This window comes from Panthera tigris, chromosome A1, assembly GCF_018350195.1.
Source record: "Panthera tigris isolate Pti1 chromosome A1, P.tigris_Pti1_mat1.1, whole genome shotgun sequence".
Classification (NCBI taxonomy): domain Eukaryota; kingdom Metazoa; phylum Chordata; class Mammalia; order Carnivora; family Felidae; genus Panthera; species Panthera tigris.
This window is the reverse complement of record NC_056660.1, coordinates 124,491,602-124,503,764: the sequence shown is the minus strand read 5'-3', so window position 1 is coordinate 124,503,764 and position 12,163 is coordinate 124,491,602. Positions and strand designations below refer to the sequence as shown.

The 12,163-nt window shown below is 37.1% G+C and overlaps 1 protein-coding gene and 1 long non-coding RNA gene across 5 annotated transcripts in view; one reads left to right on the top strand and one right to left on the bottom strand.

The window, feature by feature from the left end:
- Positions 1-5,636, top strand: part of LOC122238729 — a 74,120-nt gene extending 68,484 nt beyond the window's left edge. The window contains exon 6 of the long non-coding RNA XR_006217854.1: positions 5,465-5,636. This is a non-coding gene — a long non-coding RNA (uncharacterized LOC122238729). The remainder of the gene's footprint in view (positions 1-5,464) is intronic.
- The window catches only part of MAP3K1 (mitogen-activated protein kinase kinase kinase 1), a 77,158-nt gene that overhangs the window by 39,298 nt on the left and 25,697 nt on the right, over positions 1-12,163 (bottom strand). The window lies entirely within an intron of this gene.

The window sequence follows — 12,163 nt, the reverse complement described above, 5'->3', positions numbered from 1 at the left end:
AACAAAAAGCCAAGGAGGTTAAGTAACATCTCCAAGGTGATAAAGTCTATATGTGAAGAATACAGGATTTAAACCCACATATGAATGATTCCACAGTCTCTTATATCCTATAGGGCAAAAAGAAAATGATTACAAGTGCTTAAAATTTGTTGACCAAGACATGAGGCCAAAATATCTGTAACAGCTCTATTTTCCCATGAGATAACTTCTTGAGAGATGTGGGCTGCTACTGAGGAGGAAAGATCAAAATCAATGGCCAGTCCAACCTTTCCGTCTTTTTTTTTTTCCATCTTCCAGCATTTATAACATATCTAATTTTACGTAAGAAATAATATATAAAAATGGCTCGTTATGAAAATTAGTCCCCAAAAGATTTTACTCAAGTTATGTTCAGTAATATATGAACCTGAGAATGATGGCACAAGTCCTACTGATTTACAACAAGAAATAGGCAATTGCTTTTTTTTTTTTTCTATACAGAGTAAACCTTTGTCACAACAAAGGTCTACTGATTTATTTATTTATTTTTTTGGTTTATTTATTTATTTTGAGAGAGAGAGGGAGCAGGAGAGAAGCAGGGAGAGGGGGAGAGAGAGAATCCTAAATAGGCTCTGCACTGTCAACGCAGAGGCCAACGTGGGGCTTGAACTCACGAACCACAAGATCATGACCTGAGTCAAAATCAAGAGTTGAATGCTTGGGGCACTTGGGTGGCTCAGTCAGTTAAGTGTCTGACTTCGGCTCCAGTCATGACCTCTTGATTTGTGAGTTCGAGCTCCATGTCAGGCTCTGTGCTCACAGCTCAGAGCCTGGAGCCTGCTTCGGATTCTGTGTCTCCATCTCTCTCTGACCCTTCCCTACTCAGTTGCATGCACTCGCTCACTCTGTCTCTCAAAAATAAGTAAACATTAAAAAAAAAAAAGAGTTGGATGCTTAATCAACTGAGCCACCCAGGCACCAACCCCCCCTACTGATTTGTTAATGTGGGTATGGCCATGATATAACCAGTTTTATATTATGTAGAATTTCTATCAGAAGTCTTTGTGGGGGAGGGGGGTCCCACCTGGGTAGCTCAGTTAAGCATCTGACTCTGATTTCAGCTCAGGTCATGATCTCACTGTTCGTGGGTTCAAGTCCCACAACAGGTTCTGCGCTGATAGCATGAAGCCTGCTTGGGATTCTCTCCTTCTCTCTCTGCCCCTCCCCTGCTTGTGCTCTTTTTCTCAAAATAAATAAATAAATATTAAAAAAGAAAGTCTTTATGGGGGGAGACAGCTATTTCTAGTATTGTACAAATCTTATTTAGTCCTTTGAGTGACACAGGCACAGAATCTCACTTTCAAAAAGCCCGTATTCTGGTCAATAACATCAAGAGTTAAATAATATGGAGGCCAAAGATCAAAGACAGTAATACAACTTATTGTCAACAATGATTACAAGCAGTTTAATACCACCTTAGTGATTCTGATGGATTCATATTTATAAATTATTCCAAAAATGCTAAAAATATATGCTAAATATATGCTAAAAATAAACTGCTAAAAATCAGTTTATCTGACCTCATGGATTAGTTTCAACCAAACTGTCACTCCATTTGAATTTTAAGATTAAAATTTAATTAAGCAAAATTGACAAGATTTGGAAAAGTTGAATGTGGTATAGACACATGAAGAGTATGTATGAAATTAACCAAAATTAAACCAATAGAATATATTAATGGGTAATCATACTGCAGTCATTTGCTCACTAGCTAACTTAGGCCAACCTAGACAAGAAAAGTGCAAGTGCCTTTTCTGGCACCTCCTTTCTCTGGCACCTCCTATAGCTACGAACAGAGCACTCAGAGCAACATATGTCGTGGGCTCCATAAACAATTGCTGATTCAGAGTCAGAGTAGCTGGTTATCACTTCTAATAAACAAATACCTAGGAAATAACACTGTGCAGATATTGTACCCAGCAGATACACACAGCCTATTTAACTCATAACTTCTAGCATAAATTAGTGCCTCTGGGACATAAAAACAATTTCAAAGAGAACAAGAATATTCAAAAGCTTTTTTAAAAAACTTATTTACTGTTTAATTTCCATCCAAGTTAGTTAGCATATTTTGCAACAATGATTTCAGGAGTAGATTCCTTAATGCCCCTTACCCATTTAGATCATCCCCCCTCCCACAACCCTTCCAGTAACCCTCTGTTCTCTATATTTAAGAGTCTTTTATGTTTTGTCCCCCTCCCTGTTTTTATATTATTTTTGCTTCCCTTCCCTTATGTTCATCTGTTTTGTATCTTAAATTCCTCATGAGTGAAGTCATGATATTTGTCTTTCTTTGACTAATTTCACTTAGCATAATACCCTCCAGTTCCATCCACATAGTTGCAAATGGCAAGATTTCATTCTTTTTGATTGCCAAGTAATACTCCATTGTGTGTGTGTGTGTGTGTGTGTGTGTGTGTGTGTGTGTGTGTGTATACCACATCTTCTTTATCCATTCATCCATCCATGGACATTTGGGCTCCTTCCATACTTTGGCTACTGTCAATAGCGCGGCTATAAACCTTGGGGTGCATGTGCCCCTTCGAAACAGCACACCTGTATCCCTTGGATAAATACCTAGTAGTGTGATTGCTGGGTTGTAGGGTAGCTCTATTTTTAATTTTTTGAGGAACGTCCATACTGTTTTCCAGAGCGACTGCATCAGTTTTCGTTACTACCAGCAGGTGAAAGAGATCCTCTTTCTCTACGTCCTCACCAATAATGTTAGCGAGGTGTGAGGTAGTATCTCATTGTGGTTTTGATCAAAAGGTTTTCTGACTTCTAAATCAGTAATTTGTAAAATACTGAATGAACAATCATTGTGCAAATATAACAACGGAGTTTACAAAAGGCAGAGAGCCACTAGACAGTATCAAAGCATTCTTCAAGGTAGCAACTCCATATGGAATTTTTTTGGCAGTCAATTACCCATGACCGAGTCTATGGAGTAAACTATATGCCTGAAGGTCTCCTTTTAGAGAATTCAAGTGAATCAAAAAGAAAAGTGTATTGTGGGGCATCTGACTGGCTCAGTCAGTGGAGCATGGGACTCTTGATCTTGGGGCTGTAAGTTCGAGCCCCATGTTGGGAGTACAGATTTACTTAAAATAAAATCTTATGGGTGCCTGGATGGCTCAGTCAGTTGAGCACCTGATTCCTGATTTTGGCTCAGGTCATGATCTCATGGTTGTGAGATCAAATCTCACACAGGGCTCTGTGCTGGGCGTGGAGCCTGCTTAAGATTCTCTCTCAAAAACAAATAAATAAAATTTAAAAAGTGTATTTTAGCTACATTGTTCTGTACCATATGTTCTTAGATACGTAGTAAAAATATATAAATATATTTAAAGCAAGACTACAGAATAATGAATAAACACTAACGGATTGATAAGTGAATTACTGGTAGTTGTAACTGTTATAAATTCAAACACCATTAAAATGTTCTTAAATGTAAATAACATATTGATAACTACCAACTAGGACAATATTATGATGAATGGAGAATACATTATTTTTTAAATTTTTATTTATTTTGAGAAAGGTACAGAGAGCAAGTAGGGGTAGGGGTAGAGAGAGGAGACAGAATCCCAAGCAGGCTCCATGCTGTCAGTGCAGAGCCCGATGCAGGACTTGAATTCACAAACTGTGAGATCATAACCTGAGCTGAGACCAAGAGTTGGATGCTCAAACAACTGAGCCACCCAGGTGCCCCCAGTGAAGAAAGAAAAGATTCTAGATTGTTTTATGAGCTGCATTTTTATTTAACTCTACTCAACACTATTTTATGATTAAAAGGCACCTTTCTTGGTCACATATTCATACCAGTATTCAAATATGAGTCTGATAAAACTACTTTGCAGGAAAAGTAAATATTGTATAATTAACACATGAGGCTAATGGATGGACTTCAGGAGCTTCCAAAGTTACTGACACAATGAAGGTAAAACACCAAGGCTAGTCTTTCAGGTAGACACACTTATACATGAGTAAATATCAAACTAAAGGGGCTGTTTTTCCTGTGCCTACATAAATCAAGAAAAAGATACAATGAAAAATGAATGTTCAAAAATACCTCTTAGTCCCAGGAAGAATATAAAGCAGCAATGCAAAAACTTGATTAGTAAGTTTCCTTGGTACATCCCTCTCTCTCAGCTGACACATTCCATTAAGAACTACTATGTTTAAGTTAATTAATTTACCACAAACAGACCAGTCTAAATGCATTACTGGTAACATCACACAGTAATGGAACTATGATATGCTATCCAAATCTGGGGTAAAAAAAATCACCCTGCCTTCTAAATGTGCTAATAGATGAATTTGAAAATCAATAAATCTGTATCAAACGAGAATAATTATATATACTTTATCAAGCCAGAGGACATATAATAGTCATATGTAATGACAAGTATGTGACGGACCAGTCAAGAAAATGTCTACAACAGAAGTTAAAACTTGCCAGGAGGCAATAAGAATTTATTTATTTTTGTTGTTTATTTTTAGAGAGAGAAAGACAGAATACAAGCAGAGGAGGTACAGAAAGAGAGGAGAGAGGGAATCCCAAGCCGGCTCTGTGCTATCAGCACAAAGCCCGATGCAGGGCTTGATTTTACTAACTGTGAGATCATGACCTGAAGCTGAGATGAAGAGTTGGACACAAATGACTGAGCCACGCAGGCTCAGAATTTAAAGAAAATTAAAGGAAGTAAGATGAATCAAGGTAGTAATCAAGTTAGGTTAGTAAGGAAATAAAAATCCTAGAAGAAGATTAGCGATTTGAAATCAAAAACGTTTTTAAAAAGGCACTCAGAGAAAAACGAGACGGTGAAGGCAGACATCTTTTCAAGGTCACACCTCTCATGTATGTGCATAAAAGAAAACAAATCAGACTAAAGTGAACCAGCAATGATTCAAGTTCAGTGAAATTCACGGACTTGTCACAAATTATGAACTAAAATTAAATGGCAATATTTATGGTAGATGAGTGAAAACTATAAAAACTGTCAGAATTGAATAGAAATGAGTTTTGTGATTTAAAAAATTTTTTTTACTGTTTATTTACTTTTTGAGAGAGACAGAAAGGGAGGGAGGGAGAGAAAGTCTGACATAGGGCTCGAACTCACAAACTGTGAGATCATAACCTGAGCCAAAACAGTTAGATGCTTAACTGACTGAGCCACCCAGGGACCCTCAGTTTCATGATTTTGTAAGATTGATCAACTCACAAAATACATGAAAATCCTTGTGACAGAAAAACAATGCTATTCTGCTAACAATGACAGACAAATGGACTGAAAAGTTGCTGTCAAGGGAATGTTTATTACTTAAACTAAGTATTTTTCAAAAATACTTGTTTTACTCATCACAGTAATGACCTTTGTAACAATATTTCTAAATACTACTATTCTTCCACCCATCTTTCCAGGGAGAAGATTCATACTATTCTTTTCTTCACACCCACGAACTTCGGAGATCTACCAGGCCTAATGTAAACTAGTTTCTGAGAACCACTGTTTACAGAGGGAGTTTAAGACCAATATGGTCCCATTTCTCATTTCTTCCTCTCCAAAAAAAACCCACGGAAGCTTCAAAAACTTTTAATCCTGAGGCTTGTATTCTTTTGATAGTCATTGCTAAAAATTCCAGTTTATCCCCCACTTTGTTGTGTCCTTGATACCTGATGAAGAACCTTTAGAAACCTTTGAGAAAAATGGGACATATGAGCATCCTCTTCCTGAATTGTTGATCACAGATTAGTAAGCAAGGAAAAGGATACTAATACTTTATAGTATCGGGTAAATGTCTATTTCCTTTTAAGAATTCTCCTTTGTGCTACACGACAAATCTAGGGTTGTGTCTAAATGACAACCAATGGATAAGTATAGGGGGCTTTTACAATACGTTACAGAAGTAGACTGGAACTCCCTACACCACTACTGGGGACAGCTTCCCACAAAGCACTGTCTCCCGTCCTCAGTCTAAGAGCACTAGTACATAGTCCATGGCACAAAGCAGGTATTGGGGGGTGGGGGGAGGGATGGCTGTTCCTTAACCACTTTGCCTTGCATCAGAAAGATCCCAAATCAATGTTATATGGAGGCTCTGGTGTATGCTTTTCTTTGGAACTTTCTCCAATGGGTGTGTTAACTACATTTTTACCAAGTCAGTTATTTTTCAAAAAGCATGGCAGTTCAGTTTGAGTATTCTTTTAAGAGATCAAATGAGTACGGCTAGTAATTGGAAGACTGGACTGTTACTGTATATATTCCTCTCTTTTAAGAAAAGTTGGTTTACAGTTAAAAATGTAACTGTATGTAAATGTAATTTGAGTGAATACATCTATGTTGATAAAAACCCTTGGGCTATTTTCACTGTTCCCAGATTAATGGAGGAGAGTATGATATAGCACCAAATTAGAGCACAAAGCCCTCTTACATCCTCTGCTAGGAGAATGATTTCTTTCAAATGCCGCAGAACAGCTGATACTATTTCTATAGTACTACTTCCTTCTAGCTGGTGGAAAGGCATGTTAACTGGGATGCTCAGAATGAGGAAGAATGACTTCCTAATAAATGTTGCTTTTCTTCTTTATGCTTTTAATGCTAGAAACCCACTCTGTTCAATCAATGTTGGCATGTCGACTACATGTAAGCTCTGGTCTAAGCATCAGATATACAAAGTGGGATAAAGAAACAAAAGATAAATAAGACAGGACCTCTATCCCTCCAGGTGCTTAGTCTAGCACTTTCTCTATGGTAGAGAAAATATGAGGCCATCTCTGCAACAATAGAAGTATTTTAACATACCATAAATAGTTGCAAGGATGGAGTGGATCTCCATCCCTTAAATTTATCTAGGGGAATCCTGGAAAGATCCACAGAGAAGGTAACACCTGAATAATTTTAAAGGAAAGAGAAGGACTGGCATGGAGTTGATTAAGGCTGAAAGATTTTCTAGACAAAAGATCTAACTTTGGTGAAAATAATGTTCTATAAAATACTAAACAGTTTATAACCCTACTGTTAGGAAATATTAGATAAAATGAAATTAAATGAGTTTATTTAAAGACCTATGTGCATCTTAATTTTCCAAAAAGGGTGAAAAAAGAAGATACACAGCATTCCTTACATTGGCATAGAAGCCCCTTTTAGCAGAACACCTTTGGTAGAGTAGTGGTTCTTGGGATATATTGTGAGAAATCTGTACTGAATCATCTATATAGTCCCTTTTGGCTCAAATAAGTCAATATATCTAAGAAGAAAAATCTAGAGAAGAAACTAAAACTAGCTGTCTTACTATCTTAATGTAAGACTTCTCAAGCTATCATAAAATTCAGCATGTCTTTAGAGCAACTAAGGCTCTAAGATTTCAAAATATGGGGGAAAAGATTATTTGACAGCCAGCTAGAGAGATGGGTAAAATCACCTGATGTGAACCCATCCTAAGAGAAGTGGGTGTCAGACATGCAAACTTGGACTAATCTAACTACTAGCAGAGGCCAGAGTTTGTCACTAAGATTTGCCCCTGTCTACTCACTCTCTGCCAAGGACTTAGGTCTTGGGTAAACGTAAGACACCAGCCAAAGGGGGAAAAAAAACCCAACAAAACCTGGACAAGCCATTTTCTTTAATCTCTATATGCCTAAGGAAAGCCCCAGAATATGAAATAAAAAAGGCTCCTGGGGTACAGTCTTCACTTTACTGCAAACACCCAAGGCTCTGGCCAGTGGTAGCACTCTCGTGTTTTTGGCACTGATGGCCACATTCCTGGTTTTTATCTTGACGAAGTCCCAGTTGTTCGTTTTTGCTTTTGTTTCCCTTGCCTCTGGAGACACGTCTAGTAAGAAGTTGCTATGACTGAGGTCAAAGAGGTTGCTGCCTGTGTTCTCCTCTAGAATTTTTGATGTTTTCCTGTCTTACATTTAGGTCTTTTACCTGTTTTGCGTTTGTGTATGGTGTAAGAAAGTGATCCAGGTTCATTCTTCTGCGTGTCACTATCCAGTTTTCCCAACACCATTTGCTGAAGAGATTGTCTTTTTCCACTGGATGCTCTTTCCTGCTTTGTCAAAGATTAGCTGGCCATACATCTGTGAGCCCATTACTGGGTTTTCTATTCTGTTCCATTGACCTATGTGTCTGTTTTTGTGTGTCAGTACCATACAGTGTTGATGATTACAGCTTGGTAATACAGCTTGAAGTCTGGAATTGTGATGCTTCCAGCTTTGGTTTGCTTTTTCAGGACTGCTTTGGCTATTTGGAGTCTTTTCTGGTTCCATACAAATTTTAGACTTGTTTGTTCTAGCTCTGTGAAGAATGTTCTAGTTCTGTGTTTTGATAGGGATTGCATCAAATGTGTAGATTTGGGTAGTCCATATGGACATTTTAACAGTATTTGTTCTTCCAACCCATGGGCATGGAATGTTTTTCCATTTCTTTGTGTTTGTTCAATTTATTTCATAAGCTTTCTATAACTTTCAGTGTACGAATCTCTTACCTCTTTGGTTAGGTTTATTCCTAGGTATTTTATGGTTTTGGGTGCAATTATAAATGCGACAGATTCCTTTATTTCTCTTTCTGCTGCTTCATTATTGGTGTACAGAAATGCAACCAATTTCTGTACATTGATTTTATATCCTGCAACTTGCTGAATTCATGTATCATTTCTAGCAGTTTTTTGGTGGAGTATTTCGGGTTTTCCATGTAGAATATCATGTCATCTGCGAAGAGTGAAAATCTGACTTTTTCCAGGCTGATTTAGATGTCTTTTGTTTCTTTGTGTTGTCTGATTGCTGAGGCTAGAGCTTCCAACAGTATGCTGAACAACAGTGGTGAGTGGACATCCCTGTTGTGTTCCTGATCTCAGGGAGAAAGCTCTCAGTTTTTCCCCACTGAGGATGATATTAGCTATAGGTCTTTCATAAATGGTCTTTATGATCTTGAGGTATGTTCCTTCTATCCCTACTTTCTTGAGGGTTTTTATCAAGAAACGATGCTGTATTTGTCAAATGTTTTTTCTGCATCTATTAAGAGGATTGTCTGTTTAATTATATATATATGTATATATATATATATACACACACATATACATACATTACAGAGAGAGCACATGCATGTGAGTGGGGGAGGGGCAGAGAGCGAGGGAGAGAGAGAATCCCAGGCAGGCTCCATGCTCAGCATGGAGCCCAATAAGGGGCTCGATTTGTGCGAGACCATGACCTGAGCCAAAACCAAGAGTCATATGCTTAACTGAATGAGCCACCCAGGCACCCCTGATTCGTTTATTAATGCCACTATATAAATGCTTTAGTCCTATAAGGGAGATATAATATAAACAAAAATATAAAGCTCAACATGACCCATAAACTCCCTTATTTGTTAAATCTGGAGAGTACCTTCTAATAGTTTATTTGTGTAAAATATTCTTTGCCACTCCTATAATCCTGTGGCTCCCAGTATTTTAAAATCTGAGAAGCCTTTCTTACCATCAGCAAGCTACACATGTGAATCCATAGACCCTACGAAAACTCAGGCTAGGAAATACTAAACTTACAGACTCTGTACACTTGATAGTCATTACATAAAAGCAATTTAAACCTCATTACGAAAAGAGGTGAGTATTATATTTAAGAGTCTATCAAAGCTCTCTCGGAAATGTCAAACACCTATTAGGAAGAACATTCAAGAAAGGAGAGACCACAAAACATGGACTTTCAGTTGTTTTACATTAAAAACTCTTCTAGTTTTTTTTTTTAATTAAACACAAATTTCTCTTTCTTAAAAGAACAGCCATTTTTGCATATTTAAGTGCTACAAGTCAAAAAGATGTAAAGTAGTACCTACCCTGAAATGAGAAATGAAGCATGTCTGGTCTCTGGTCAAGTCTTGGCTGCACTGGTGACAATGGTCCAATTTGAATTCTGACTCCCCTGGTCCAGAGCTCTATGCAGACATATAGCCTGCTTTTATCCTAATCTGGTGTCATCATTTCAGAAATGCTTAATATGGAGGCATTTGGGTGGCTCAGTCGGTTGAGTGTCCATTCGGCTCAGGTCATGATCTCGTGGTTGATGAGTTTGAGCCCCACATCAGGCTCACTACTGTCAGCCTGTTACCACAGACCCTGCTTCAGATGCTCTGCCCCTTCTCTCTCTGCCCCTCGCCAACTTGTGCTCTCCTCCAAAATAAACGTTTAAAAAAAAAAAAAAGAAATGCTTAATCTGTGTCACAGAAGTGATGGTTTGCTTTTTGTAAATGAAGAAAAGCTAAGATGTTAATATTTAATGTGTCATTTTGAGTGCTAACCTGAAAACACAATTACTGTAAAATCTTTTTGATTCTGTATTAAATATTATGCTTTTTATATTTAGAATGCTTATCATTCAGCCAATTATTACTGCTTATTTAAGTAATAAAAGTAGATATCACTGCAACTTTTTTTTTAAGATCTGCTGTCTTAGGTACAATTCATTCCTCAAACTGAAAAAGTGACTAACCTTTGGTTAATTACATCTGGTATTTAGGATACAAACTTGACATATTTGAATAAAAAACATAAATATTTTATATGGAATAAATTCTAATACCTTACACTATGTATATATGATTTTTTAGTTCCAGATTTTTAATACAAAATGTCATTCCTCTGTGGGCTGTGCAATTACTCTGTCTGTATCAGCAAGTATAAATCAATCTAGTGTACTGTCTAGCTCTTCTGGTAAGAAAAAAAATTCTCTACTTATATAGTCCAATAAACAAGTGGAAAAAGCTGCAAATGACTGACGCCTAACAAATTAAGCCAAAACACCACAAATGTGTCAATAAACTACAAGTAATGGCCATGTAAAATTCTCAAATAAAATATTTTAATTCTATTACTGCTGTGTTTGCTAGTGTTCACGTTCTCAACCTTTCACTGATGAGATGACATCTTGTTAATAACTACAAAAGTACCTTATGGATTATTGTAAAATAGGTATTTAGATTTCCAACTTGACTTCAGGAATCTCCTCAAATAACCTACAGCCAAGTTGTGATCAAACTACTTCTGTACTAACATTCTAGGTGACTGAGGTCTCCCCCAGTAGATGTTGACGAATTTCATATGTTCCTTATTCCCCTTCAGTTATTCCTTGGCATAATTTCTTCCCAGACATTTGCTCACCTATTCCTACTCAATGAGTGTCCACATACCCATCTTGAAACAAAACAAAAACTTTGGGCCAGTGAGTACATTACAATCATGGGAAGGTTTTGAAACTTGCAAAGTGCTGAATCGTGTTTAGGTTAAGGTTTTATTTTCTGCAACTGGTTTTGATGGCACAAACCTCCTCTAAGAATACTAGGCACACCTTATTTAATCCACTGGAAGATGAGATCAGGAGTGAACCTAACTTCTTTGTTCTTTGGCTGACATAAGCTATCTATATATAGTTGAAAAAACTAAGAATTCAAAGTGAAACAGAACATTCTAGAATGGAATGAGAAGAAAAAAACTTCATTCAGCAGGTGGCACTCTTTCCTTAAAAATGTAACCTAAGTGATTATTACTATCAAAGATGTCATTTGCCCCACTAATCACTTCAAAGAGAAGGTACATTAATTCTGATATCCGGTCCCAAATACAGTCTGAATCATTACTGTCTACCTAAATAATGTCTTCCTTATTTCAACAGAATTCTGGAGGTGTTCCTGAATATGCCAATTTCTTTTCACTGTAGCAAAAGGTACAATTTAGTAGAATCCAATAATTGCATTAATTTTAAAATGGCAGGTTTTGACTTATGACAGCCTAGTATATTCTTCAAAAGACAGTCATTTTAACCATCTCTAATTTTAATTAATTCAGTTATAAAAGAATGATCTGAATGAAAATGGGGCAAAAGATTATACATAAATTGTATTATTGTGTTATTCCTGTTTTATTTTTTTTTATTATTTATTTATTTATTTTTAAAAAATGTTTATTTATCTTTGAGAGAGAGACAGAGCGTGAGTGGGGGAGGGACAGAGAGAGAGGGAGACACAGAATCCGAAACAGGCTCCAGGCACCGAGCTGTCAGCCCAGAGCCCGATGTGGGGCTCGAACCCACGGACTGTGAGATCATGACCTGAGTCGAAGCCTGATG